The sequence below is a fragment of the Sorex araneus genome, chromosome 3 (assembly GCF_027595985.1).
Source record: "Sorex araneus isolate mSorAra2 chromosome 3, mSorAra2.pri, whole genome shotgun sequence".
In the NCBI taxonomy this organism is placed as follows: Eukaryota; Metazoa; Chordata; class Mammalia; order Eulipotyphla; family Soricidae; genus Sorex; species Sorex araneus.
Genome location: NC_073304.1, coordinates 55,389,406 through 55,414,465, shown reverse-complemented (window position 1 = coordinate 55,414,465; position 25,060 = coordinate 55,389,406). Strand labels below are relative to the sequence as shown.

At 32.5% G+C, this 25,060-nt stretch overlaps 2 pseudogenes; both read left to right on the top strand.

The window, feature by feature from the left end:
- The first annotated feature begins 14,558 nt into the window (after positions 1-14,558).
- On the top strand, positions 14,559-14,657 carry LOC129403880 (U6 spliceosomal RNA; annotated as a pseudogene).
- A 46-nt stretch (positions 14,658-14,703) lies between these two features.
- Positions 14,704-14,801, top strand: LOC129403907 (U6 spliceosomal RNA; annotated as a pseudogene).
- The last annotated feature ends 10,259 nt before the right edge of the window (positions 14,802-25,060 follow it).

Sequence of the window (25,060 nt, the reverse complement as noted above, 5' to 3'; positions counted from 1 at the left end):
GTAAATTTTTGTTCTATAAGACAAAATGTGGTTACCCAAAGCAAAGAGACGAAATAGTGGAAATTCAATGGTATGGATTTTTAGTGGTAAACTTAATGTAGTTTATTTTTAAATACACATGCTAAAAGATTTTTTTATGATGCAATGTTCCTTCCATGAAAATAATAGATAAAATAGTTTATTATGAAATTACTTTTTCTACTTTTATGTTTACTTTTTTTTTAAATCAAAACTTCTATTATATAGGGAAATGATATGACATTGCTTGGAGTAAAACAAAATAACATACATAAATAAAGGTAAGAAAAGTTTTCCCACAAAAATATGTTCTGTCTACCAAATTCTTGTTAAACATTGTTATTTAAGCATGCTTAAATAACAGTCAGAAAAATAAATTAAATTTTTAAATATTTTTTGTGAATGCATTTATTAAAAAGTCATTTTAGTATAGCCCTTGCATTTAAAAAAGTAACTATATGCAAGATAAAATCTAATCACTTGAAAAAACTTCACTGAGATAACTAAAACAATAATTATAAAAACTAAAACTAAGTTAAATTTGGTATAGATTTGATACAAATCTTTGAGTAAAATTAGAGAAGCATTTTCTAAACTATCTGAAAATTGAAAACATGATTATTATTTTGGACTCTGTGGCATACAAGTCACTATTCAGGGCTTATTCAGTGCTCAAGGAAGACTTAGTGGTGGTTAGTGCACCATACATGGCACAAGGATTATTACTAGGTAAGCTTCATGCAGGTCAAGTACCTTAACCCCTTTATTATATTTCTGGTTTTCATAAAACATTGTTTTTAGAAACTGTTAATAGGAAACATTTCTAACTATTTGGATGTTAGTTGTAGATAGAATAAGTTTATGGTCATAAATTGAGTTGTAGAAAATGTTACTTACTAAATTCCCATTGTGGATATTTAAGTAGATTATTAAAACACATGGTAAAAGAAACAAAAGGTTTTGTTTGTGTGGAGGGCACACCTAACATTGCTCAGGGCTAATTCTTGATTTTGTGCTCAGAGATTATTTATGGTTGGGTTTGCGAAACCATATATGGTGCCAGGAACAGAATCCATCTGGTTCAGCTATTGTGCAAGGCAAGTACCTTACCTATTCTCTCTAATCCAAGAGTTTAAACTTATAAATAGGAAAGAACTTTAACAAATGTTTTTAACAAATTAACCATCAAACAAAAACTAGTTATTATCTGTCTTTTTATCCTGTAAATAATTACCTAACCCTTTATGTTAAAATAAATTAAAAAAAGGTGTTGAGCCACAGAGATGGCACAGAGGCTAAGGCACTTGCCTTGCACATGACTGACAGTGGCTTGAATTCTGGCACTTTATATATATATATATATATATATATATGTATATATAGGTATATATAGGTATATCATATATATAAATATACACACACATATATGTATGTGTATGTGTGTATATATAAATGTATCACTGTCACTGTCACTGCCATCCTGTTGCTCATTGATTCACTCAAGCAGGCACCATATTGAGACTTGTTACTGTTTTTGGCATATTGAATACGCCATGGGTAGCTTGTCAGGCTCTTCCGTGCAGGTGAGATACCCTCAGTAGCTTGACAGGCTCTCCGAAAGGGGTGGAGGAATTGAACTCAGGTTGGCCATGTGCAAGGCAAACACTCTACGACTGTGCTATCGCTCCAGCCCATATATATGTGTCTGTATATATATGTATGTATATATATATATACATACATACATATACATATATATAGTACTTTAGCTCGATTGGCATGATCCTTAAGCATAGAAGCATTGTGATTCCTAAAAAAATACAATAATATTAATAAAGATGTTTAAATATTTTCTTGAAATATCTTTAATTTATTAATTTAATGAATCTTGTATTTATCTTGAGATTAGAAGAGTTTTCAATAAGATATTTTTGTATATAATATTAACTTTGTACTATCATTATTCATAATATTAAAATATACTATACTATTATCAAACTTATAAAATATTTATTTTAGTAAAAATTATAAAATTTGCTTTCACTTAAAATATTTTATTTAAAGTTAATTGAAAGACTCTGTCGCTTTTAAAATCTAAAACATAACTAGGTGTACCATATATTTTCTATTTAGAACCTATAGCTTCAATTAAATTTAATGATTTTTCTCTGCAGCAAAGAATTAAGGACAGTTTCTAAGTGAACAAGATTTCTATCAAATTTAATTACTTCCTCTAGGAGATGAGACATTATTGGTGACACAGATGTAACTATCCAACAAGGCAGACTACTAATTGTATTGCCTCATAAAGGTTGAGATATGGACTTTTAAGTAAAGATAAGTGCATTTTTATGTTAACACAACCACCAAAGAGAGTCTTTATTACTGTGGTCATATTATTGCATTTATTTTAGATGCATTAAAGTCCTCCCATTAAAAAAAATTAAGACACCATGGCTTACAATATTGCTTAAAATAGTTGTTTCAGGCAGTCAATGTTCCAACACCAACCCTACCACCAACGCTCATCTTCCTCCATCAGAGTCTGTCTCACTGCTACTACTCAACCTGCCTTATCACAGGAATATAACAAACTGATTTTATATCACTTGGTCCAAATAAACTTAAAAGAATGAGAGATAGAGTTATCAGAAAATAAATAAATAAAAGTAAATGTGTGATTATAAGTTGCTATGTGTTTTTAACCTTTCTTAATCTAGTAGAGGATAAAAATATGCACCATTAGTAAATTCGATACACAATACTCCATGATGGAAATTTTCTCCTGTCTTTATTTTATTTTTTTAATTTATTTTGCTTTGTGGGCCGTACCTGGAGATGCTTAGGGATCACACTTGGCTCTGCACTCAGAAATCACTGCTGGGAGCTGCTCATGGGGACTATATGGGATGCCATGGATTCAACTGGGTATGCTGCATGCAAGGCAGGTGTTTTACTTACTGTACTAGTTCAGAAACCTCTCCAGTTTTTTGAAGGAGCTCTTTTAATGCTTCTGCAGAACTAATTTCAAGCACATGAATCCCCTAAGGTGTTGCCTACCCATAAAGCTTCATAAAGTTCCTTCAAATATGAATGATAGTCTATCTCAATTGTGTATTCTTGGTGAAGAGTTAATTTATTGAGGTTTTGTAGTATAACTTTCCATATTATTCCGGCATGTAGGTCTCATTTGATATATCTGGTGTTACATCTATCTGACAGATTTTTCCTTTGTATATAAACTCTTTTTTTTAATCTTGCTACTTTCAATATTCTGTCTCTACATTTTGATCTTGTGATTTTGAGTGTTATGTGTTTAGAGTTTTTCTAATTGGGGTTATTTTCACTGTGACATTTTGGGCGTCTTGAATTTTGGTGCCTGTAATACTCAACTCTGGAAGTTCTTATAGATGACTTTTTAAAGTTACTGTTTATTCATCACATTTTCATGTCTGTTCTTTATGGACTCTGATGATCCTTACATTATTCCTTCTAACTCATCCCAGAGTCCTCTGGTATGCTGTTTATTTCTTTCAGAATAGATACTTGTGACATAGGACCAGTGGATGGAGGCTGCTGGGACTATCCCCAGAGGAATGGTTTCTGCCTCTCGTTCAGAATAAATCCAGTGATATCAACTGGAGACACACCTCACCTGAGATGGTGGAACGAAGCAGCAGGTCAGGAAAGATCTGTTATGTGGACCCTTAATATAGCACAGGTTGGATGAAGAGGCTGCAAGAATCCACCCACCAATCCAAGAGGGCTAGATTCTGATTCTCCTTTGAGCTCTGTGATATCAGCTGGAGATCTGTGATATCAGCAACAAACAGAAGGTCAGTTGAATTAAAGTTTTAAACATAAAACTATGCCATCATTTATTATATAAATGATCAGGCAGAAACAGAGACAGGTAGTTTACATTGGAGTAGTTTGGTGTGACCCCCCCCAAAAAAAAAAGCAAAAAAAAAACCCACAAAAGTTTAATGTCGGTACTATAACATGTAACTAGATTTCTCTGCTGCCTTTGTATGACTATAATATAATACCTACCAAGAAAAACTTCTCTTTATAGTGGGATTACCCCTAAAAACAGATGTTGAGAAAAGAAATCAAATAAAAGTCTTTTGTTGTTGTTCTACAAAGGATACATGAATAAAAGGAAGCAGATAAAAATAATATGCTGAGAAAACCTAATTCTACTAGGAAACTGAGAGGGAGTATGAACGTTCAGCTGTCTCATCAGCAGCATCGACAAGTAGTATTTAGCTACCAACTACAACTGAGTCATTAGTTGAGACTTTTCCTTGAAGAGTATTAGCTTTCTTTAGAAGTACAGTGGAAGGATCAAATAACTCACTAAATAAGGGGTACTTTAAATTGGAAGTCTTCTAGTTGATAGAAAAGAATACGGCTAAGGCCAAGGAGATGTGTGAAATTCACTGAGAGTGTCAACTCCAATTATTTCCAGCATTTCTCTCTTATATGTTACTATAACACTCTGTAAATCTCTTTTACAAGGTAACCTTAAAGTAATGACTAAATGCAGTTAAGTCATATTAAAAGTTTATTACAATTAAGTCATATCAAAATTTTATTATATATCGATATTATATATATATAGACCAGTATCATTACATTAGTCTCTTTAATATTTTAATGGAATAATACAAAACAGAAAATGGAGAATATTCTGATAAGTAAGGTAATAAAAATAATACTATTTGGGGGCCGAAGCAATAGTACAATGTCTAGGGCATTTGCCCTGCATGCGGCCTATCCAGGTTCAATACTTGGCATCCCATATGTTCCCCTGAGCACTGCCAGGAGTGATTCCTGAGTTCAGAGACAGAAGTAACCCCAGAGCATTGCTGGCCGTGACCTAAAAAGCACCAAAATATCAATAATAATAGTAATAATAATATTTTATATTAATATAAACACTGCCAGGAGTGACCCCTGGTCACAGAGTCAGAAGTAGCCTCTGAACACTGTTGGGTGTGGCTCAAACCAATCCCCAAATTAAAGTACTAGCATAATTGGTGAGATATGATATATTGTTACAATATAAAAATTACACAAAATTGCACAGTCAATTAAATTTACAAAGCCTGTAAATATTCAAAATATCTACTTTTGTATTGTATACATATATATTATTAAGTGCAAAAGGTCAGTGCATAACAATGTTTGTGTTTTTTGTATAATTAAAATATTAAAAATCAATTATTTTACTGCCAAGTCAATCAATATTCTATGACAAATAGATTAAAATGTTTTCTTTGAAAATTGTTGAGTTAACCATGGCTTGGAAGCTGGCCTCACATTCTGGGGAGAAGGCAACTTAGATAGAGAAGGGAACACCAAGTAATATGTGGTTGGAAGCCATTCAGGGGAAGGGTAATGCATGCTGAATGTAGACTAGAGACTGAACACAATGGCCACTCAACATCTTTATTACAAACCACAACACCTAATTAGAGAGAGAGAACAAAAGGGAATACCCTGCCACAGTGACAGGGTGGGGTGAGGGGGAGATGGGATTGGGAAGGGTTGGAGGGATGCTGGGTTTATTTGTGGTGGGCACTGGTGAAGGGATGGGTTCTCGAACTTTGTATGAGGGAAACATGAGCATAAAAATGTATAAATCTGTAACTGTACCCTCACTGTGATTCACTTATTAAAAAATAAATATAACAAAAGAAAATTGTTGAGTTAATTAAATATTAACATCGAAATTTAAATTTACAACAAAATATGTACTGCAAAACGAGGTTTTAAATAGGTTATAAGACTACTACTTTAATTTGAATAATAGGACGAAGTTGACATATTATTCCTATTTCTTCTACTTCTTTTAAAAGTCATCTACTCTTCTATTTTTAATTTCTATTATGTCTATGATTCTGTTCTTTAATAATAAAAAAAAGTTTTTTTTCTTAGGGTGCATTCACATTATTTTACTAGATAATTAAAAAATCTTTTGAAGAGATTTTATTCATATTAAGCTCTAAGTTCGCTTAAAAATTAATTAATCTGCTGTTTGAACTCAAAAATGTCCTCATTGTCTGAGTCAGCATAATATACAAGTGAAACCAAAGAATGATGATTTGTTACTTCATTGCTGAGATTACAAATACTGGGGCTAAAATTATAACACAATTTTATATGTAAAACATGAAACCCATTTCATATTATTTTTTCCCACAGATAACCACAGGGCTATTAAATCTGTGTTTCTTTTGGAAAATTATATGCTCCACCATATGTATATCTTTCTCTAAGGACCTGACGATGACCTCGATGATTTTAAGTCATAATTCTCAGAATTCACTGTGAATTTTTTATGGCACCTCTGTTTTGTGCTGAAGCTATTAACTTAAAACCTGAGGGTTTGTTGATTAATTATTTATTGAAACTGTTGACATTAAAAAAGGACGTATGACTATGTATTTAAAATTCAGGAAAATAACAACAGGACTACATAAAATAAATAATAAAAATATGTAAAATTTCTTGAGTATATTTATTGTATAAAATGTCAAGCTATTTAATTTATATTGGAAGCTAACACTGTTGACATTAATAAAATGTTCAAACTGCTTGTAATATTCTGGTATGCATGATTGCTTTCAATTATAAGAATATAAATTAAAAAGAAATAAAAAATACATAGAATATTTCTATTTTCTTTGGTCTGAATCTTCTTTTTAAAAGTATATGCATTATTTTAATTTTTTATAAAATACATGTGGCCTTATTTACTTTTTCTTGATGTGTTCTATGAAAATAAGTAAACCTGAGACAAGGACTACAGTACAGTGGGTAGGGTGCTTACTTCTCATGCAACAAATCCTGGTTCCATTTGATCATCCCAAATGATTCCTTGAACCTGCCAGAAGTGTTCCCTTAGTACTGAGCAAGGAGTTAGTCCTTGAGTCAGATGTGGACCCCAAAACAAACAAACAAAAAAGTAACTCCCCTGACTGTCCAAGAATGTCATGTTTAGAGAAAGTAAGATGCTAGCTAATTTCAAATACATTAAGTTAAAAAAACAATTTTATTTCTCTATAAATATACAGGACTGGAGCGATAGCACAGCAGGTAGGGCATTTGCCTTTCCTGACTCGGGTTTGATTCGTCCGCCCCTCTCGGAGAGCCCAGCAAACTACCGAGAGTATCCCTCCCTCATGGCAGAACCTGGCAAGCAACCCGTGGTGTATTCGATATGCCAAAAGCAGTAACAACTCTCACACAATGGAGATGTTACTGGTGCCCGCTCAAGGAAATAGATGAACAATGGGACTACAGTACTACAATGCTACAGTATAAATATATATGCATGGTTTAAAAAAGGCACATGGTGATATTGCATAAACTAGAAAAATATATTTGCATATATAATTTCTCATACAATTCTACCTACATGTGCACTTTTAACAATATCTGTTTTTGTAGATTTAAAAAGACATGTGAATGGGGGGAATCTAACATTATTTACTTCAAGATTGTTGACTACCTCATTATCATAAATTACATCTTTCACAAAATTAAACCCATATTTTTATACAATTTTCTGCTTAAATCATTTGTATTTATAAATATTTTATAAATTCATTCTGTTATTTCAATTTATCTTTTTTATTGCATTTTTCAGTTTTCTAAATATTATTGTATTTTTGTCATTTTCCATGTAAACATAAAAAGAAGATTATTATGTTGCATAGAAAATGTATTATCTTAAATTGAGTATCTTGGTTCTTAAGCTTTTATGAGAAAATAGCAAATGTTTTCTCCTATTCTATGTGTTGTATTTTAAATGCACTGATGACATTTTTACCATGTAGTAACTTTTTAGTTAAGAAAAAGACATATTTCATGACTCCCAGCTAGCTCAGTTAGTAGAGCATGAAATTCTTTAAAAAGTGTTTGCACTTTGCTTGTTCTTGTTCTTGTTGTCTTAATTTTGGGCATTAATGTAAAAATATAATCATCAAGGTCCATCTCAAGAAACTTAACCCTAGTGGTATTGTAACCCATTTTTTTCTAGAAATTATATGGCTTTGGCTCTTAAATTTGAATCTTTAAAAAATACCAGTTGCCATGAAGACAGGGGTATAAGTTAAGGACTTCATTTTACTCTTCTTCTACATAAAATTATCCAGTTTTTCCACAACCATATATCTTTTCTCAGTTGTTGTCAATTAACCACATATACACAGGTTTAATTCTGAATTCTACTGTGTTCATTATTATATTGAGCCAATTTTTGTGTTTATAAACATATTATTTTATTGCCCTAATTATTTTATGTATTTAAAAATCAGAGAGCCTAGTAGCGCCAGCATTTAATAATTGGAGTTTATTGTGGTTATATATAATTTTTATGAGTTTATTCTATTTCTGTAAAAAGTGACATTGGAAGTTTAATAAAAATTTTATTGAATTTGTAGATTGATTTTTCAGATAAGATCAACATTTTAAACAATTCAATTTTGTTTAATCGATGAGTATAAGATCTTTCCATATATTTTTGTCTTTGTTAATATCTTTCCAGAAGTCTATGGTTTTCAGTGTACAGATTGTCCACCTTCTTGATTAAATTTATTCCCAATGAATTGCATCCCTTTTGAAGTGTTATGAATGAAATTACTTTTCTTAAACTCTCTTTTGGATATTTTTCCATATAGAATGACATTCACCCTGTTTGGATAAAAATTCGGTGATATTTTTCATTAATTTAATATGAAGGTTGACTCAGCTAATCTCTGAGTTTCATTTTGAGAAAATTGCTGTGTGTAACTGAAAATATTCATCTCTGCATGAGAAAACGAATATAGAATTCCATAACTTCTATTTTGGACTAGATCTCTTCTAAAAGAATTATGTAAAAAGTGCATGTATTTTACAGCATCTGATGTAAATAAACATTTGAACTGCAAATTAAAAAAAATTTTGAGTATAAATTTACTATCTACTATATGTTAACATTGATCAACATATGGCTTGCTGCCACTGTAGAGACACTTTTAATAGCGGGGGGAGTGTGTGTGTGTGTGTGAGTGTGTGTGTGTGTGTGTGTGTGTGTGTGTCTGTGTAGTTTTTGCTGCTGGTGGTGATAGTTTTGGCCCACATCCAGCAGTGCTCAGGGTTTTCTTCTGGCTCTATTCTCAGGAATCATTTCTGGCATGCTCCAGGAACTGTAGGAGTGCCAGGGATCAAACGGGGTCTACCAGCTGTAATATCTGTCTGGATCCTAAAATTATGCTTTAAAAATAAATTCTTACGGATTATTTTCAATAAAAGTACTTTGTAATGTCCAATATTAAAATTTAAAAGTTATATTTTGAATGTCCACATATTTTAATTTAAAAAGTATTTTTATTTCAGAAAGAGGATTGTAGGCATTTATCTCGAACTATCAGAAATTGCTATACATTATTTGTATAACAAACATTTAGTCCAATAAATTATATCTGGATGCTGTTCTTTCAGAAAATAATTGTCTTTGTAGGTAAAGCAATGCATGTTAGAAATACTACTTCTATATCTGGGGCTGGAGCAATAGCACAGGAGGTAGGGCATTTGCCTTGCATGCGGCCAACCCAGTTTTGATTCTTTTGTCCCTCTCTGAGAGCCCAGCAAGCTACCGAGAGTATCCCACTTGCACGGCAGAACCTGGCAAGCTACCCATGGCGTATGCGATATGCAAAAAACAGTAACAATAAATCTCACAATGGAGACATTACTGGTGCCCGCTCAAGCAAATCGATGAACAATGGGACTACAGTGCTACAGTGCTACTTTCTATATCTGAAGAATTCTACCTGCTAGATATCATGATGCTTTCTGTAAATTTAAACAGAATTTACATCTAGTTATTTGATATCTTTAGGACAATTTGTTTTGTAATGTATTATTCAAACTTGCACCACAAAACAAACACCTGTATTTCTATCTCCTCATACTATGTGTGACAAGTGTTTAACAACAAAGATTGAAATGCTTTCTAAAAAAAGACAGAAAGAGTATTCTTCTCAAAGTATTTTCTATTACAGGATTAATTTGTTAATACTCACTTTTCTGTTGTGTTGAGGCTTTATTTTTTCTATATTTATTAAACCAGCTAGAATATGAACTTTTGTCATCTATTCCTAACCACTATAAAAACAAATATAATCAGAGTAATATTGATATATGTATAATGAAACATAATAGAAAGTCAGAAGCAATTTAAAAGACATATTTGATGAAGGAAACAAGAAACAATTGTTTCTTGTTTGTCAAAACTACCATGAAACAATTGTTGTGAAACACTTGTAATTTGCATATAGTGAAATTATCGTTTTTTGTTCTTGATTTACTTATGCATTTGTAGGTTAAATGTCATAACTTTTAATTATGTCATAACTTTTAAATGTCAACTTCACTTAGTATCCATAAATTAGAATTTGTTTAAATTTAAATCTTTTCAAATAAATGGAAATTACATATATAAAAAAGGTATCAATTAAATATGTAAGATGTATAAAAATATTTAATTACAAATTCAGGTTGGTTAAAATTGCCCAAATAAAAGGCCACAATTTTTCTGGATTTTATTATTTTAATGTATTAAGGCTATGAAAAGGAAATAAAAGAAGCAGTGTCTGTGACACTTATCATTTGGAAGGTGAATGATCCTTATTTTTTAGTTTTATTTACAACAGTAAATTGAGCATACAGATCAAAGAGTGATGTACAAAGGCCAAATGCAATGTGGTAGACAAGGTATGCAGGGCTAGATGTGGTAAAAACATGGCAAGAGAAAGATGTAGGTAGATATTGAAGAAGGCCAAGTTTGATTTCCTTTAGTGATTTTAAAAACTCTAAGCAAGTACTGCTCTTATAGTAAAGATTTCTTAAGTGATTTGCAAATTTTTACTGGTAAAGCATAATACAAATGTTTCGTCTTCATAATGAATCCATTACAATGTTTAAAAACGTAGAATCTTTATTTTACCCTTAAGCTAATATGATTTATTGATAGCCATTGACTTTGTCTTTGAAGCTTTAACATGTTACACCAGTCTCTTATCCACAAAGCAATGTCACCTTTAAATTTTTCTAGTAAGAAATTTTTATCATAAGTTAAGTCGTTTTCCAAAAATTACACTTAAGAAAAACAAAATTTTGTTGCCTAACTGCTGATGTACCTATCTCCTAACTCCTATTGTGTAGATCAAATTTTTAGAGAAACTTAATTGTTTTCCTTTGATTTTCAGGACTTTCTTATGTCCATATCAAAACATATCCTTACACAATTGTGAATCAAAAACTTGCCTTCGGGGCTAGAGTAATAGCACAGTGGGTAGGGCGTTTGCCTTGCACCCAATGGACCTGGGTTCAATTTCCAGCATCCCATATGGTCCCCTGAGCACTGCCAGGAGTAATTCCTGAGTGCAGAGCCAGGAATAACCCCTGAGCATCGCTGGATGTGACTAAAAAAGAAAAGAAAAAAAAAAAACTTGCCCTCTACTTCTTTTCCATACCACTTGTATAAAATAGAGATGAAAGATCTATATTATAAAGATGACCTATTCTATGACTATATCAGATTCAGACTTGATATACAACTAGAGTATATCACATTCTAATATACATGTTCTTTTTCTTTGAAAAGATAATTTTATAATAAATTGCAAGCAAAATTTACTTAGTTACAATTCAATATAATAATATTCATAGTTTATTTTTTAAAATGAGCATGCTGTTGATTGTTTTGACATTTTCAAATAAATAGCATTCTTTAAAATGAAACTTTTAATTTCCAGTATGTTTTAACAAGGCAGAATTATTTCCATTTTACAAATGAGATAAGATAAGCTTAAAGTTAAAGTAATTTAATTGTATAGGTATTAAGAAAAATTTGGATTCAAGGAGCCACATTGCTATCTAATTCTCTTGGCAATACCATAATTTAAAAGTCATTTTTGAAGGCACATATAATTCTTAATGCAGTACAGCTATTTTTAGCTGACTCCAACATATTTTGTTCAGAATGATCACTTTAGAGAATAGGCTTTCAGCATATGTCAACATAAAATATGATGGTGACATAAATAATTATGATAGATTGTCTACATATTTGATCTGAATTTAGGTTTCAAACAAAGTCATCTTGCTGCTATTATATTCAGGGAATTGTTTAAATTGCTTGCAATATGAACTGCCTATTTGTAACCTGCTGTCTTCCTAGGTGTTGATAAAGATAAATCACTCCACAATTTTACATGCTTTCCTTTTTACCCCCCACCAACTAAGCTGTACCTCAAACATATTACAATCATACAATCATTAGAGTAAATCCAGATTTAAAACATTTTAACTTTCCCATTATGCTATTAATAGTAACAATTTATATATTGGTATGTATCTTATTTTCTTGGAACCTTCAACCCCTCATTTATCTTTCCTTTTTCTGTTTTTGTTTTTGTGCCAAACCTGGCTATGCTGATGACATACTCTTGGCTCTGCATTTAGGGATCACTCCTGGCAGGGTCAGGGACCATAAGCAGTGCTGGAGATCCATCCCAGGTCAGCTGCATGTCAAGCAAGCACCCCAACTGCTCTACTCTAACCCCTTTCATGTATATTTTCAATCCTACAAATTTTGCTCCTAAAAATTACTCCATATACTTTTATTCTCAGATATCTATTCAGTAACAGTGATTTTTCACTATTTCATATAATAATATGCAATATTGAAATTTGTAGAAATATTTAAAATGAAATTATAATTGTTCTTATTAAATCTTCTCTATTTCAGTGATCTTCCTTCATCACAGACATATTCTAATTTTACTATGATCTTTATTACTACTTCCACTGACCTGCAGTGTGCATTAACCTTTTGCTAACTAAATGGCATAAAAGAGTCTGCTAGCTCTTTAACCTGTGCTATCCTTTTTTCATCAATAATATCAGGAGTATCTATTGATCATTGCTTCTCAAAATCTGACTTTCTTAAAAGTATTTAAAATCTTTATCATTTCATTTTAGATAAAATACATAGAGGGGGAAATAAAAGCTGGTTATGTTTCATAGTACTCTGCAACCCAGTCTCATTTATAAATCAACTTTATTACTAACTGACTCTAGCTGTTGGGGGTATAGATATTCTTCTCAATACACCATGTATGTGCTTACTTTCTGAAATTTTATGATGCAATTTGTTAAATGTTTTTCTTGTGTAATATTATTTTTTGCCACTAACTGTAGGCATTCTACATATTTAATCTTTATTTTATTTTATTAAATCACTTTCAGCATATGTCCTCTAGCCAACCCTCATGTGGTGTACCCTGGTGTGATCAACTGAAAGTCTCCCTGACTGATAGACAGAGAACAGGTTTCAGACTGACTGCCAGACAACAGCTTTATTGAAAATTAAACAGAGCGAAAGAGGAACTGCTAGAGTGGGGGGCAGGGATAGAATGAAAATTAATGTTGGGGAAATATAGGACAAAGAAAATGTTTAACATATTGTGGAGAATTATGATTATATCTGAGGAATTGATTTGCCATAGCAGCACTGAAATGGGTGTAACAAAGGGTGACAGGTAACTCAATTAACATAATCTCCCATTGAGGAAGGAAAATAGACCTAGAGTCAAACCAAACTGCTCTTAATAGAGAGGCAATGATTAACCACAACAATTTACAAGTTATGGGGAGATGGCTCCCCTTTTGGTACTGCCCTTTGCTATCTCTGAAGAAGTGTCTCTGAAGCTCTCTTACCTTAAGGAGAATCCCCGGGATGTTTAATCAACAGGGTGGCACTGTCCAGATGGCTCAGAAACAGTGTCCTTGGGGGATCCAACACTGTCTTTTACTTTGGCCCATGAGCTATTGACAGTGTCATTAATGTAACTCCTGTAAAAAATATATCTTCAGTATCACCTATCATACTACTCTTTTTTTTTCCCATGGAGAAACATGAATTATCAACACAGATAAAAGAATAAGCTACAAATGTTTTTGAATCATGCCCAGAGTTGTCCAGACTTATCTCCAGCTCTGGGTTCAGGGATCATTCCTAGAGGTACTTGGGGAACCATCTCGAGTGCTGAGGATGGAATCAGAGAAATCAGAGTTAGTTGCAAGTACATTACCTGCTGAACCCTCTCGTTACCCACCGCTTCATAATTTTTATAAAGATATGCCCAGAGATAATTGGAAAGGTTCTGAGTTACCTCTGGTGATGCTCAACACAAAACCGATAGCTTTACAATGCAGTACCAAGTCCAGCTTGTTGGTATGAGAGAGAACATGAGTATGTCTCACAGAGGCTATCCACCACTTACTTTGTGTAAGGTTCTATAAAAATTTACTTTTCCATATAGCTTAAGGTAGATATTCCTGAGAAAAATCTGGAAGAGGGAGATAAATAAGAATTGTCCATTTTTATTCAAAACAACAAAATAACTAATTGAGGACTGTTCTCACTCCGTTTCTTAAATTAACTACAATTGGAACACTTTATAGTTAGTACCTAGCACTGGCTTTGGCAGGACATTACACTAAAATTGGAATAATAAAGATTAGCATGGTCCCTGCGGGAAGGTGACATGCAAATTTGTGAAGCATTACATATTTTTAATAAAAACATTTTGTCAAAAATATAAAAATAAAAACCAATCTATACCTAGAATATTTGGACTAAACTAAAATTGAGATAATAAAGACTAGCATGGTCTCTGCGGAAAGGTGAAATGCAAATTTGTGAAGCATTCCATATTTTTTATAAAAACCTTTTGTCAAAAAAATAAAATTAAAAAACAATCCATACTTAGCATATTTGGACTAAACTTGGTCATGGCAGTAGGACTTTTTGACCAATAGCTGCAAATTGAGGAAAACATCAATATGCTCTACATCATATCCAAGGGGACTCTAATTTTGGTCATAATTATTTTCATTTCCACCCTTAAACATGATTGTACGTACAACTCCTATTATGTGAATTTATGTAAGACGTATGGTTTATTTGAAATACATACATATGTAAAATTCTATTTTCTTAGAAACTTGGATGTTTGCAACCATTGCTTTCAAAGAGATTACTTCCATGTATTCTAGTCTCCCATTTACAATGTTTTCCTGAGGATTTACTAAAGGCTTGTGATTATCAAAATGATAACCACTTTTAACTGCCTGTATGTATAAGATATTTGAACTAAATGAAAATACAAACTGAATAAAATTGAGTTTGCAAACTGAAAAAAAAGAAGAATTGTCCATTTTTTGGTTTTAATTTGTTTAAGCAATTGATACTAATATTTCTCTTTGTGATTAATTTTAAATTTCCCTTACTTCCAGTTCTTAAATGAATAATATCGAAAGCTTAATCTATTATGTTCCTTAAATCCATAATTACAAAGATGTAAGAGTTTTTTTAGCTCATTAACAATTTCATTGTCTGCTGCTTGTGAATCCAAAACTGTATTTCAAAAGAACAAATATTTTAAGGAAAATCAATGATAAAACCATACTATACTAGATAAAATAAACAAAAACTTAGTAAAAAAAAAATGCCCAGCAACAAGAAGTAGGCCACAGATCAGAAGAAAATATTGCCTATCAACAGGATGGTTTGTTGACATTAGTTGTCTCTCCAATATATTAATAGAAGAAACAAAAATTGACCTCAGCACCTCCTTCAAATTCTCTAAGTTTAGGCCCCAGGGTCCAAAGTGTAGACCAGCATCCTTGAGCTCCTGCAATGCACAGACTGGCCTAATCCTCCAAGAACTGCAGGAAGAAGCAGCTGAATGCCCCAAGCATTGCCGAAAGGTTTCCTTCGCAAGTGTTTTCCCTAAAAATATGGTAACTCTAGAAAATTTTTACAATTGTTTATTGCTAGACTAGAGAGTGTATTTGTTCTGTTTGATTACATAAGTTATGGAAGCATAGACTAGGAATAGTTTGGCAAAAGTCAATAAAGCATTTTGTAAGACTCAATGGCTGTGTGTACTTTACAATGCAGAATACTGCAGATTTTATTATTTCTTTGTACAATTTTTGCCACATTTTATTTAAACCAGTAAAACGTCAAATTAACATATATGTGATGAAAAATAAAAAAAGCTGTTTTATCTTCTGTTATATGTTAATAAAGAAAAGTATTCATATATGCCTAGAAAGAGAAAAATATAAAGCTATTTCATCAGTATAGTCTTCTCTTGGTACATATATTTTGTAATCCCATGAATGGCCAAAATCCAGAGACCATAAAACAAAGCTCCCCAGAAGCATGTGACCGCATTTGCAGCCGCTTAACCTCTTGTAGTCTAGTTCTCCCTCTTGGAGAACTTGGCAAGCTACTGTGCCCTCACAGCAGAGCCTGGCAAGCTCCCGTGGCATATTCAATATGCCAAAAACAGTAACAATGATGGGTCTCATTCCCCTGGCCCTGAAAGAGCCTCTAATGTGGCACCATTGGGAAGGATGAGTAAAGAGAGGCTGCTAAAATCTCAGGGCTACGACGAATGGAGACGTTACTGTGCCTGCTCGAACAAACTGATGAACAATGAGATAACAGTGATACAGTGACAGTAAAGAGTTTAGCAATTTTAAACCAATGTAAGTATAAATGAACAATCACAATTATTTAAAAACAGAGAGAGAAAGATATAGTAGCCTTTTCAATTTTCTTTATATACTATCAATGTTCTTATTATCAGTATGCCATTACCTACATTTTTTATTCTAAAGACTTTTATTTATTTAAATTGGCTCTGGTTAGTATAGTATATGGCTGCATCTTGCTTTTATATTTAATAATCTAGTAATTTTTGAGAACATTTAATTTTTTCCCATTCCACCCTTATTGGTACTGTTTGATATTTTCTTCTTTTGAAAATGTGCATTCTTATATGTTACTATTTTTCTTATAACAAAAGTACTCGTTTGTTTTTTATAGTAAAATATTATTAGTAATTACTTATTTTATTATTCATACTTGACTACACAAATCTAGGTTGACTTTCTTGATTATTTTTGTTTCTTTCAGTTCTTTATAGATATTGTTCCCATATATTGAGGTTTGTATTGTGACTGACGAGAATTATGAGTGCTTGCTTTTTTGTTCCTTTATGTGTTTCATACCCTTTTACAATATTCTATTTGAGTTTTTAATTTGCTCTTTTTTGTGACTTATAAGAAACTTTACAAAGATTTGCTTTGCTTTAGCTTACATCATGTTTAATACATGAGTAAGTGGGTTTAAAAATTTCATCAACTATGAGAAATATATTAATTTCTTTACCAAATTTTCTGCTTATCTTCCAGGTCTCAGCCTTTCTCTAAACCTCTAATTATTTGTACCTTGTACACATGGTTTTATTCAAGATTCACTGTTTATGTTCATCTGTGTCAGTCTTTCACATACATGTCACCTTTATTTTTGATATTTTTAAAATTACCAATTTTTTGTTCTGGGGAAACAAACAGCTGGGCCAGGGCTTCTAAATGGTGTTCAGGAAACCCAGACACTCCTGGTGATTCTGAGTGAAACAGACCAGAGGTTCAGTGCCAGGGTCCAAGAATGTGATATAGCTCATACCCTGCAGTGCCAGAATTAACAGGGCTGCTGGACTGCTTAGAGACCTTCAGGGATGCACATGGTGATGAGGACCATGTGGCATAAGGAATGGAACTAGGGAGGGTCATATGTAAGTCATGTGCCTTTAATTCTTGTACTATCTCTCCAGATTTTTTCTTAAATGCTTAGATATTTAATAAATAATTTTAAGTTTTTTAACCTAAAATCTTTTGTCAAACAATGCAGTGATTAAACTCTTAGTTATGAATTACTATTTTAAATACATGTAATTATTGTCTTTACAATTCTTCTAATATTCAACTGTATTTTGTAAAAAAGTATTTTATATTGCTATTTATTTATTTTGGTTTTGGAGTCACATGCAGCCATATTTGGGGCTTACTCCTTGCTCTGTGTTTAAGGATCCCTTCTGATGTTGCTCCCGGACCCAAGTGGTGTGCTGAAAATTAAATCCAAGTCAACACATGCAAGGCAACTGCCTAGCTGCTATAGTAACTATTTGATTCTGATAGTTATTTTAACTTTTGTTTTGTTTTGTTTTTGGTACAAATTGTGTCATTTGTAGTACTCTGGGTCAATTTTAATTGATTTCTTTTTCTTTTTCTTAAGCTATGCTGTATGAGATCAGAGTGATATTTACCTAGGACTATTCTACCTCTTGCTGAGACAACACCATATTGATTATTCCACCTGATGCTTCATGAATTAAGACAATTTCCATCTAGCTTATAGATCAGTAACTATTCTAAATTCTGTTTGAGCACTAGAAATTGTTTACTTTAATCCTTTACACAGTTATCTTTCCTACCTTGGAAACTTTACATGCACGCACAGATAAATACTCAAGATAAAAGCAGATATGAACCTTTTTTTTTTTTTTTTTTTGCTTTTTGGGTCATACCTGGTGATACACAGGGGTTATTCCTGGTTTATGCACTCAGGAATTACTTCTGGCGGTGCTCAGAGTACCATATGGGATGCTGGAAATCGAACCCAGGTTGGCCACGTGCAAGCAAATGCCCTACCTACTATGCTATTGCTCCAGCCCCCAGATATGAACCTTCATAACATTTTTTTCTTTTTTGGTCACACCCGGCAATGCTCAGGGGTTATTCCTGGCTCTGCACTCAGGAATTACCCCTGTGGTGCTCAGGGGACCATGTGGGATGCTGGGAATTGAACCCTGTTTGGCCGCGTGCAAGGCAAATGCCCTACCCGCTGGGCTATCGCTCCAGCCCCAGAACCTTTATAACTTTAAAGTTGTCTTTTTATAACTCTTTTCTCTATTAATTTTTCTCTTCAATATCTCTCTACTTGGTCACCTCAAGTTCTTATTAGCATCTTTTGAATTTAGGAGGATTTCCAGGACAAGGGTGAGAAGTCTTGGTATTAAAGATGGTTCCCTGTTGATAATTAGCAAAAATCAGGAACTTTAGGAATCACTCAGTTTGTGGAAATTTGTTTAGGTAGGACTGGATTCATACTAATTCTTGTAGTCTCTAGCTATTCATAAATAAATCTGAGAAATCATGTTTGATTCAAGACTTCAGTTCGAGTGTAATGCAGACACATCTCAAAGCTATTGCTAGTCACCTTGCTTTTGGTGGACATTTTCTAACAGCTTAATGCTTTGTCCACCTGCCTCATTGTTTACCCTCAAAGGTCATTAAATTCCACATACAGAATTCATTCAGTCTTCTAGTTTCTGTACCATCTTTTTCTCTACTACCTTTAAAGCATCATCATTACATCTTTTTACCAGGGTTGAGGAATGTCTGACTCATGGGTGACATGGGTTTATTATATGGTTTGGCCCCGATGCATGGCAGACAAATACACAGATTTCTTGCCAGCTTAACACAGCTCATCTCCCTTATTGTGTGACCCACAAAGGGTGTTATGCATATCTGAATGCTCATCAGCAGGAAAGATTCCCTGTTCCTGCTCCAAACCTTAACATTGAATGTACCTCTTGCCAAATCTCCACGTCAAGCGCTATTCCTATAGCATGACTTTCTGAATTTATATCTAACATCATTTTTTAAGCCCTTATTCAAAGGTTTGTGGAATGTTAATGAATGTTTTAAAAACCTACATTCTAAAGATTTACTGATAATATTGGATCAATTCAACATGTGTCTCAAATCTGGGTTGGTCTATGTATTCTTTTCCTTTGATTAAAAAGTAGTATTGTTTTAAGTATTTTGCCAAATAATTTTGGATTGTATGCCTCAAGGTATTTTATATACTTTACATTTAGTCTCTAGGTATTATTTGAAAAATAAAATAGAGTAGCTGTCTGATATTACCTGCTGTTCAATGGTGATGTTTAGAATAACTTGTTATTTTTACAATTTATTTTTTGTAGTTAAGATTTTATTTATTTTACATGTCATACCTTTTTCATATTAAACTTAAAGTAAATATTAAATTAACAAGAATTATGTTTTATCTTTTGCTAAATACATTGAAAAACTAACCCAAATTAATATGAGATAAATAATAGCAAAGTTGACTTATTTTGTATTGTGTTTCTAGGACTTTTGTTCCAATTCATAATAAAAATAATATGTTTTAAGTGTTTTGTCAAATAGTTTTGGATTATATTCCTCAAGGTATTTTTTTACAAGTTTATTGTAATAAACCAGTGTGATTTACATTTTTTTCTTTAAGTTTTTTTTATATTACATATTCTAATAATAATGCAAACTTTTCTACTTATACCTGAAATGAATGGTATATTCTATTTTAAGTTAAATTTCTACTTTGTGAATCTAAACAAAGCTGCTCTGCTAAAATAATATTTATAACATATCATATACATAAATAAATTATGAACCAATAAACTTCTAATGGTTTTCAAAATGTATGATTCATAGTTTAATGAATTATTAAACAATGTGTTCATTTCAACTGGAACTAGTCCAGAAATTTTAATATCTGCCTAAAGAAAATATTGTGGGTGATTTTGTTTTGGAAAATTCACATTTTCAATAAGAAGCTTAGGTTTCATTTAAATAAAACTATAAAAATATTCTCGTAGCAGGAAATTGAAACATACAACCAAATGATAAAAAATGAACAACTTATAAATCTCAATTAAAACAGTACTTAAAAAAAGTTTGACACTCATACCCTATTATTTATGTCGCATTCCAGATACATAAAAATTACAAGAGCATTAAAACTTATTTTCTTGTTGAGTCTATTTTGTATAAATAGAAAACAATTTGTACTTAGAAGAAAGGTCACATTCAATTAAAAAAAATAGCTTGCTTTAAAAATCTAAGCAAATTGCTTTTAAATAACAGTCTAAAACTTTCTGAGATAGTAAATATGAAGGAGAGTTGAAGGGAACTCATTATAATAAAACAGTAACAATAAGTCTTCCAATGAGAGACATTACTGGTGCCTGCTCGAACAAATCGATGAGCAACGGGATGATAGTGATAGTGACAGTGACATTCATAATTAATATATAAAATTAAAATTTCATACATAGAGCCAAATTAAAATAGTTGAAATATAGTGAAGTTTGCTTTTCATTATTTACACATTTGTATTTTTTCCTACACATATCTATGTACTGATAATCATAAATACTATTTTTAAGGTTTAAGATAAATAACATATTTACTAGTTATACAAATGTATTCTGAAGTTTTTGTTACCTACCTCAAATTAGTGAATCTATTAAACTAAATCCTAAACTAGTGAAGTCTATTAAAATAAATACAGTACATCATCACATATAGGTACTTTAATAAAACTACATAGAGCTACACTTTCAATATTTATTCAAAGTGTATTTACTGAATATCTTTTACAAACCATGCTTTATACTGATGACGAGGTTTACAATAATGAGAAAGATAAAATTTTCTCTTATATAAAATCTCTAGAGAGTAATATCTGTGTTTTGAAATTTATTTTTATGAAAGAGGTAGATAAAAATCTTTACAAAAATTGTTTTTATTATAGTTTTAAAATGTTTTATTTGTAGCCCAGCAAGCTACCGAGAGTATCTTCCCTGCACGGCAGAGCCTGGCAAGTTACCCACGGCGTATTTGATATGCCAAAAACAGTAACAACAAGTTTCACAACGGAGACATTATGGTGCCGGCTCGAGCAAATCAATGAGCAAGGAGATGACAGTGACAGTGACATTAAGTTTAGATTAATGCATAACAGTATTTAAATATAGTTGGTTCTGGGCTATTTATTATTTTTCCTTCTCTCCAGGAAATATTTCCTGAAGTTGATTACTCATGAACCTATAAAAATATTGTTATTTAGCATGAGCAGCTATTTAGCCACTCAACCAAGGAAACAAGAAATATACAGCAAATTAATTTTTTAAAAGAGATTATTATGTAGGTACTGATTATATTGTTATAGAGATCACTAGAATACTGGTAATACATTTTGAATGCAAGGATACTTCTAAGATAGTAAGTAAAATATACACCATTGGATTCTTACATTATCAACTTTCTTCAAATTATATTGTAAGTAATCTGGTATTTTACAGAAAACTAAATCAGGCATCACTGTCACTGTTATCCTGTTGCTCATTGATTATCTAAGCGGGCACCAGTAATGTCTCCATTATAAGACTTGTCACTGTTTTTGGCATATTGAATACGCCATGGGTAGCTTGCCAGGCTCTGCCGTTTGGGTGAGATACTCTCAGTAGCTTGCTGGGCTCTCTGGGACCGGGTCGGCCGTATGCAAAGCAAACACCCTACCCACTGTGCTATCATTTACATAATACATATTATTGATTGAAATAAAACTAATAAGTTTTAGATTCTAGACCCAATACTCAAAGAAAATAGACAGGATTAGTTTAGTAGTAGTAGAATTCATGCAACCAATTTATGACTTCTTGGTTTTGATCCCTGTTACCACAAACACACACACAACTGGTGGTTGATAAAAAGTGACATTTTACTGTGAAAAATTAATAACATGTAATTGTCTAGTAGGACTATAAGGTCCTATTCACTTTTATTTATTTTTTCAGTGAAGTAAAATAGTTTTATTTAAAGATGAAGAGGAAAGGGGGTGGAATAAATAGAGAGGGGGAAGAGAGAGAGAGAGAGAGAGAGAGAGAGAGAGGGAGAGAGAGAGAGAGAGAGAAAGGGAAGGAGGGAGGGAGGGAGGGAGGGAGGGAGAGTGAAAGATTCCTTTGTTATGTGCTGGCACTAAACACTTTTTTTATTATTGGGGTAGGGGATATTGAATCCCCCGATATCCCCTCCCCAATACAGTAACTAGTCTCACAATGGAGAGAACAATGGACAGTGGGGTAGGGGAGTGGATCTCAGGGCTTACTCTTGACTGTGTGCTCAAGGATCACACCCGGCAGGGGACCTATATGTGGTACAGTGTTGAGATTGAATTTGGATCAGTTGAATGGAAAGCAAAGGTTCATCTGTCCCCACTCTCCAAAACCTGAAATCTTTGTTTTAGACTTGTAGTACTGCTACACCAAGTTTGTGTGTACTCCCCGTACTCCCCCACCTTTTGTGAAGATCCTTCCACCAATGATCCATATTTTCTCCTCCATTTTTACCCCACTTTACACAATCTCGGTTCACAGTTCTAAAATACATGTTTCATAATTTGTTTCTGTTACAATTTATATGATCCTTTCCATTGTGTTTCATATTGTTGAGATAATCCAGGGTTTGGCTTTTTCTTATTTATTTACTTTGCTTGTTACAATATCACCCATTCAATCCATATGCAGCAAATTTTACGATTTCATCTTTTCTCATAACTGAGTCTCATTGCATTGTGTTCAAATACTCAATTTCCATATTCATTCATGTTGTTGGGTACTGGGTAGTTTGCAGATCTAGTTAATTGTAAATTATGCTGCAGTAAACAAAGGTGTGCAAGAGGCCTTTCAGATTAATGTTTTGTTGTTGTTGTTCTTGAAATAGATGTCCAGGGAGTAGAATTATTGGATCACCCAGAAGTTCTAATAGAAAATTTTTAGAAATCTCCAGTGTTTTTCTAAAGAGGCTTAACAGACAACAGTCACACCAGATGTTTAATGAGAATTCATTAGGCGTGACTTCTAAAGAAAATTTTTCTAGACATACCTTCACTATTCATGTTTTTTTTTTTTCAATTGAGCACATCTACTTTGTTTGTTTCTATTCTGTTTTGTCAGTGCTCAATGCTTGTTCTGTCTCTCCTTGCCCAGGGAATATTCATAAAGGTACTAAGGAAAACATATGCTCCAACTTATTTTTCTCTGCAGCCCATGTCTACTTTATACTGAATATTGCTCATAGCAAAGTATTTTGTGTGTGTGTGTTCTTGCTTTGTACTGTCATTCTACTCAGTAAATATCTCTTTTATAATTTCCCAATAAGTCTGTGAACTCTGCAAGGATATAAATTGTTTGTGATCACTGTGCCTAGTATTATTCCTAAAATATCATGAAAACTGAAACTATTTGAAAAAAGAATAACATAATAAGATAAAAAAAAACCAGAAAAGACAGGAAATACCTTTTAAAATTTTCATATTTCTATTTACTTTTTCCACTTCTATTTTATCTCAGTAAAATTCTACATTAAGCATATCATCTTAGATTAATGAATTATAGTAATAAATTAGTATTGTTAAGCAATATTAATATCATAGTATAGCAGAAAGAGCACTTGCCTTGAATGTGGATTACCTGATTTAATCCTTAGCACCCAATATGGTCCCCTGAGTCTGCCAGCAGTGACCCCTGAAAGCAGAGCCAGAAGTAAGCCCTAAGCACTGCCAGATGTGGCCTGAAAATCAATAAATGAAAGAAGATATTTTCACCTATCTCACTAAAGTAAACTTGTTCAATGAAGACAGAACAAGTTTCTACCACCAAAACAAAACAAAAAAAACTTAAACTACTTCATCCACAGACAAACATGACAAGAAGAACAAAGCAATACCTTAAGGTTTGCTAGAGAATGTACCTGTGAACAATAAAAACTATTAAAGTGTTTTCTGTTTTGGAAAACTTGTTCATGAACTTTACTTTCAATCTCTTTGTGGAATTCCCATAAGTGTATTCAGTTTACCACAATGCAAACGTAGATTTCATTTTCTAGGCAGTGCATTATATCAAAAATACTTTTCTCTTTTTTACAGTCCAGATTCAAAGGCTTGCATTCTTTTAGGAGCAGGCAGTTTCCTTAGAGTGAATCCAAAATTGTTGTTGTTTTCCTGTGAAAACATTACAAAGATTGCAGAGACGTATATGACAGTCTAAAAGGACTTTTCTGTAGAAAATAGTTATAAAAGTAAAAATCCTTTAATATGCATCTTAGACTCAAATGCAACTTATAGGAATACTGGGTGTGAAATGCAGTGCTTATAAAACAATAAATGCAAGGTAGATAGAGATTTGTTAATGTAAATAATAGCATCAGG